We start from the raw sequence: 7,407 nt of genomic DNA, 5'->3' as shown, positions 1-7,407 counted from the left end.
CGACTCTTCGCAAGACCGATCTTCTTGGTTATATTACACAGTATAATATATAATATATATATATACTTATATATATATATATACGACGCTATTATACGAATAAAGCCAGCCCAACCTCATTCATTAGCTTCTACGGCAGCGTTGGCTACGGGCATTGGCGCATAGCAACGTAGATGAAGCAGGTACTAGATATAGTATAAAATATATATATAGTATAAATATAAAACTATAAATTTAGAATTAAATATAAAGTAAAATTCCCATAGGTTATGCCGCGGGCAAAGCGCTCGTAGTGCTAACCGTGTTAGTCTGAAATACGACGACGATTCGAGAGCCATCTACGAGCAACAACTTAATTCTCCGAAACGCTGAACATATCGCGCACGACGACGGATAGAATCCATACTGAGCTCATCGATTGATCGCTACGGCTTGCGTACTTTACACGCATGGTTTGTAGGCTAAACGATTAGCGACGCGCTATCTGGCCACGACTAGGCCGTCGTCGGTGAACCAGACGGGTCGGGACCGTCTACGGCACCTTCAATAGACGTTCGCATTTCCTCCTTCGTAGCGGCGAATTCTGGGACCTAGCCAGAAAACAAAGCCGTCAGCTAGTTTTCGCGATTTAGTCAAATTATAAGGCATTTAACGGTGAGTTTGTGTTGCTGTGAGTTTGATGTAACTAGTTATTAGCGTTAATAATTCCGGCCCTCACGCTTAATTCACGTGATACTCCATTGGCGCTTGTTCTGCCGCGTCTATAAATTAAACGTTCGCACGATGTCGCTACCGGAAAGTATTTCGCTAGCAGTAATGCCGATATGAATTAACGAAACAACGCGACCTGATCAATGGTTCCTTCTTCTGTCTATCGCGACCTTTTTGACGAGCAATTATTATATTTGATTGGACTATTCCGCCGTAAGCCCACATGCGCTGGCCTAAAAATACTGATTGGTGCGCGCGAATTATGCGCCATATCCGCAGTGTGAACAATGGTGGATATCCTTGTTGGCCTATAGCCAAATCGAACTATTGTTAAAGCTGCCCTGACATTCATGAACCTTGTACGGAAATGCACAGTCTCAGCTTTAAAATTGCCATGGAGGTTGAGAAATTTATACGTATTAGAAATGGTGCATAAATCCCTCAAAAGATTAACCATATAGGTAATATTAAATTATCAATAGCGTTACCCAATATCCCTTCACTCGAAACTAAAACAATCATTACAAGCTAATAAAACGACATATGTATTCAAAATGTTATCAATAGAAAGACCGTGCGCTCGTTCCTACTTAGAAAGGGACTATATAAAGCGCGACTTAGGTCCTACACGCTAATAGGACTTACGGTTGAGGCTCCTGGGGTACATAGCCACGCGTCTGCCGCTATGTGTCTGCCTGGCGTTGGCTGGGCTTTGTTGATCTTCGATTGAACATGAAAGATGGCGTATGCCTCTGTCGGATGCACTCTAGCTACTCCATAATCCTCCATTCGTCCATCAACAACTAATGTGTTATGATAGCTGCTATGTCTGCCGAATAGCTCGACTCGTAGGCCACCCTAAACAAATAGCGGCGTCATGCACTTGCATACACATACAGGCCCGTAGCCCAGCGGGGGGGCGCCGGGGGTCGTTCGGGCGCATCCGTTCTATTTACGCTCGTCGAACGAACCCCCCCCCCGAGGCCCCGAGCCCCCCAAGCCAAAAAAATTTTTTTTTTTAAAATTTTGCAAGAATTTCACCTTCAGGGTCGCCTCCATTTTAGTGCTAATAAGTATGAAAAACTCCATCGTGCTTGGCTCCCTCGCCTGGTCGCTTTCGCGCCCGAGCAGGGCGCGTGCTACAGGGGCGGGGGGCCCAAAGGGATAGTCCGGCGGACACCCCCCTTGCTCGCCGCAGAAACGCATTCTGAGGCGTCGTATATTTTTAAAATTTTCTGGGGAGGGCCCCAAGACCCCCCATCGCCTTGTCCCAACTAGGGGGTTACGCCGTTAAGACACCCTGGTAACAAAATCCATGCTACACGCCCTGCGAGCAAATTGCCAACATTGAAAAAAACGAACCCCCCCCCCCCAATAGGAAAGCTGGCTACGGGCCTGCCCACTACACACGGAAACGCACGCCACGCAAACACGTCACGCATGCGAAGCCCACACAAATATATCTGGCATACATATGGGCTGCTGAAGTAAACATGCTTCCTACATTTATTTGGCATATAGAGGACTCGAAAAAAGATGATATGCTGAAGTTAGTGTATATGAAGAGATATTACATGTCGTTCTGCACGCAGTAAGTGAATTAAGCCATGCGCTTACCTTCTTAACATCGACGCTCTCCTGTGTTCCGCATCCGTCCAGGGTAGTGTAAAGCTGATATGGTAGATCCGTCTCCTTGCACTGAGACATGTATATACCGTAGTAGCCCTTAAGCGAACACCTTGCCGTAGAAGCCTCTGCCTTAAAATGTCAGCTCCACGCTGAATGTTTTGGCCCCGTCGCTATCGCATTTTTGTTTTTATATCTAGAATTGTCAAACGTTACAATTAGATAAACAAGTAACGAAACAAGCAACATCGCGCCTCGCTAATCAATCGTACCTGCGAGGCCGCTGGAAGCTAAGTAGAAGTTAATAGAAACATGTTTATCGCAAGCATCTAGCTCTATGCCCTAGATCACACTGTACGTGCGGAAACAAACAAACAGCCCTCGTAGCAGGCATGAATGCCCCCTTAATTCTCATCGCTATCTAAATTACATCTGTTGCTTCTATGGGGAATATGTTTTTACACGGAACCCTTGCCGTGCACTCACTACGACCTCATTTCCGTAGCTGCTCGACCGCTTGTCCCTTTTGGCTGTTGCGCAACATTTACCGCCCTGATTTCCATGGCCGAGTCTGGCTGCCCGCTAACCGCTGCCTACCGTAACCGCTGTTACCGTAGGCCGCCAACCGCCGTTGCCTGCCGTAACCGCTGCTACCGTAACCGCTTTACCGTTAGTCGCCCACCGCGTGCTGCGCTCACCGCTCGCTACCCACGTAACCGCTCGATTACCGTAGTCGCCCACCGCCGTTGCCTGCCGTAACCGCTTGCTACCGTAACCGCCTGCTGCCGTAACCTCGTTACCGTAACTACGTAGTCACTTTGGCCGATGTCGCTGCCGCCGTAGCCACTGTTGCCGCCGCCACTCCGCCGCCGTAGTCACCACCGCGCAACCGCCGCCGTAGTCACCGCCGCCTGTATTCACCGCCGCCGTAATCACCGCCACCGTACGCTGATATTTCCTCGCCGCAGTCGTTAGCTGATGTCCTGGCTGCCGTGGGCCACCGCCGCCATCGCCACCGCCGCCGTAGCCAACCAACCGCCATAAGCCACCGCCGCTGTGGCACCGCCGCCATCGCCACGCCGCCGTAGTCACCGCGCCATAAGCCACCGCGCCGTGGCCACCGCGGCCAGAGCCACCGCGAGCCATAGCCACCGCCGCCCGTGGCCACCGCCGGCCATAGCCACCGCGGCCATAGCCACCGCCCATCGCCACCGCCGCCGTGGCCACCGCCGCCATAGCCACGCCGCCATAGCCACCGCGCATCCGCCCACCGCCGCCGTGGCCACCGCGGCCATAGCCACCGCGGCCATAGCCTACGCCGCTAGCTTCCGTCCTCGCCTCCGTAGCCGCCGTTCGTTCATGACCACCGTCGCCACCACATGGCCGCCCTTCCAGTGCGTCGCCCCCCGTAGCCCCCTTCCCTTACTCTGCCCGCACAGTCGTAGCCTGTAGCCAAGGACTGGAGTGTGTGCGAAACACGAAGGGATCCGTGACGTGCTTTTCTATAGAATCCGCGTACCCGGTATCGTGTTGACGCTTTGAAGTAGACGTACGGACTGTTGCGTCGTCGTTTGTGTGCTTGGTGTAGGTATAGCCGTAGCTAGTACGAGGGTGCGTAAGCCGTAACCGCTTGTCCGGCCATGCGCTACTGCGGGCGCATCCGGGGCGGCGAAACCCTGCCGTCTGACGATGGGAGAATCGTAACGCGCCGAGAATAATTACAACAACATAAAAAGTTGTACAAAATTGCGGAAATGACATTTTTTCATTACCTTTCGGTCAAGCGTCGAAATGATTTTCTTTAGATAATCATGCAAGTCTGATGGTATGAGCATCTATTTTGGCTTCAAAGGTATTTAACTAGTTTATCACGATAAAAGCTCTTGGTGTATTAGCTGAGAACTCTCGGGGTTACTAACCGATATGCTTTTTATATTACTCACACGCAACAGAGGTAGAAGACGCGGCCGAGCGTACTCGTCATGTCTCCCGTTACTCAGTTGCTTCCTTCCAATGATTTCTGTAAACACAAGGCAACAAGATTTACTATGCGTGTCGAAATTGAAACGCGTACGTACCCTCACTGCAGACCGCCACGACATAGATGATTATTATGTCTGGGACTCGTTTCCGATTTCCCACTTCTCTTACATTAATTGTCATAACTATCAACGCGTCAATTATGTCACGTAGTCATCATTTCAGCACGTGACAATTCGGGCTGATGGACTCAGGTCACTGTCGTCGTACAGGTGATATACTAGATCCCCGTGCTTCAGAAAGAATAGCACACTTCCGTACTTGCAGGCACACGTCGGAATCCGGTTGCGTTTGTAGCGAGTAAATAGCGCGCGTACGCTTATATGCGCTGAGGCACGCATATTCCTACTCCTATAAGTATGAACACACTCATTGCACCACGAATAGCAGTTCTCATCATCACCTGCCCCACTTCTTACTGTGGAAGCCGATCTCAGTTCCAATTGTCCCTAGCTATTGACTGCCTAAGCGATAAATGTTGTTCGTCTAGATTCTAATCTTTGTAGGAAGCAATCTTTGTGCAGCTGTGATTACGGCTGGACCGTTGTCTGACCGACTCGCATCGTTCGACCGTGTCTGATGAGCGCACTGCATTCGAAACTAATTTTTCATCAGCATGTCCGTCATGCTATCCCCCCACCTGCGAAACCAGCCCCATTACTGCCTCGCTTCGTTCCAGTTTGCCCGGAGCTCACGCCCGAGTTAAATCCCGTTATGCTGGGGGGAACCATATTGCCGTTGCTCCATCAGCCACTGCAGAACTATCAACCGACGGCTTTGATGAGGCCATTAGAGAAGATAATTACTTGCTCTCGACCATGTGGCCTGCGATGTGCCCTAGCTCGGGATAAGCCACCGTCCCTCCATCGTGCCCCAGAGCATCACAGACACATGCAAGGTCTATGATACACCGCGTTGCGGGTTCCCCTTGTGAGTTAGCCCTTTAGTTCAATTATGAAAACGACAACGATTCTTTACTGACCATAGTGCCTCTGTAGGAATCCGACGTGCTGACCTGTGGCCCAGGCTAATCGAGTTTGGCGGTTGTTGTGGACCGTCAGTCCAGTATTGATGTTCCTAAGGCCTCCCGATTTAATGGAATCGCTAAAACGCTTCCTGCGCACAAATTAACCAAGGCAAGTACAGCGCATTTCACAGTTTGGGCATAGTGCGCAGTTGTGCCATGAGATGAGAGAGACAAAAATAATACACCGAAGAAGAAAAGAAATACACATAGTTGGAAAAGATTTTTAAAAGACACGATCGAGATCGATGTAATCTTAGTGTATGGAATCATCAGGCAACACCATGTCTAATGGTAAACTGTTGAAAAACCCTTATTACGGGATATAACTCGCAAACTTCAACCTTTTCTTCAACTTCAACTTGTCTATACCACATATTACTCAGCAAATGCTATCAGGGTTACTCTGCCAGCGAGAGCCGGTCCTTATTCCGCAAGGACGTCCGCCGTAAAATTACACAAAACCTTCGGCCTAACTCCACGCCATTATTATCGTAGTCAACTTTTATGTGCAAAAAACTCCTCTACAAATGGGGAACGAGAAACAGGGGCAGACAGAAAGAGGTGGAGCGGAGGTAAGAAGAAGGAAAGAGAGAGTGAGAGAGACAGATAGCCAACAGGCAGACAGACGATAGAGAGAAAGAGTAGCGAGAGACAAGAGACGTAGAGAGAGCATAGAAGAGACATGCAGAAATAGAGAGAGAGCAGAAGACGAGACGAAGAGAACGAGAGAGAGAGACGAGAGAGACGCGACCGGCATAGATACAGACCAGTAGAGCTAGAGACGGAGAGGCGCATGGTTACAGAGAGAAACGAGAGACGGCGGAGTGAGTGAGAGCGCGCGAGTCCCAACAAACATTATTATGTCGTAGTGACTTGATTGCTGCACTTAATTATTACTTCCTGCGTGTAAGCACGGTGCATTTACTATAATATGATGTGATACTCGTGATTACCGACTCGCTATCAATAGACACAAATCACGAACACCTCCGCAACGGTTATTGTAGAGTAGACAGAAGTCGAATTGTGCGCCGAGCTTTGCATGAACCGCACTTATTGTACCGGATTACCTAATCTCTTCCGCTATCGGAAGGCTGCTTAACGTTGCTCGCGTACGTGATACCGAAAAAATGCAGAAATCAATATCTAATCTGTGAAATCTAACTAGGAAGTAAAGAAAATACGCGCGACATTACTTTCGTTTGGTGAGAGCGCTGCGATTAAATACAGACGAAGCGTAGGGCGCGGGACGTCACAAACGTATCGCGCGCTCCGCTGTGCGTGTCGATAAACTTTCCCTAAGGGCATTATGGATAATGGACTAGAAGATAAATTTACACGATACTGATCTCTGCTCGCGTCTGTAACAGGCCACGAGACGGCAATGGTATACCCGCAGCTCTCGCGCTACGTCCGCCATCCGTGAGAAGGCGGGGAAGGTGGACAGAGAGTAAAACTACACTCTTTATTATAACTCAATTCATGATAAATATATATGGCAATACTTGTTATTTTATTCTAAAAAATGACGTGTTCGAATACAGTTCGAACACCACCGGGTAATATGTTGTGTACACGTGATTGATAGCTACGAATCTATGCTGAGAGGATCGACATATTACCTATTTATAAATGTTTTTCTACAAAACATTTTTACATACTTTTTACATATGTTGCGTTATTCTCTCCCGTCTCCCCATGAAGGTTATTGCTTATTGTCTATTGGTTCATGCAGCTCTCATATTCGTTACTGCGCATCACGTGATTACAACTACGTCATTCTGCATCACGCGCCGATCGAGAGGCAAATAAATAATGGTAAATATATGGTGCGATGACATTTTAAAAGCAATTATCGACATGAAGTAAAAGACTGATTATTGTGAAAACGCCTTTGTAGATGGAATCCGTTGTACGATGTTACCTATTATATTTTCTTATGTATTATATATTATATATTTTCTTTCCGAAACTATATATATGAATAATATAAGGATATTAGT

The sequence above is a fragment of the Priapulus caudatus genome, unplaced genomic scaffold (genome assembly GCF_000485595.1).
Source record: "Priapulus caudatus unplaced genomic scaffold, Priapulus_caudatus-5.0.1 Scaffold44, whole genome shotgun sequence".
Lineage (NCBI taxonomy): Eukaryota > Metazoa > Priapulida > Priapulimorpha > Priapulimorphida > Priapulidae > Priapulus > Priapulus caudatus.
This window is presented reverse-complemented; position numbering follows the sequence as displayed.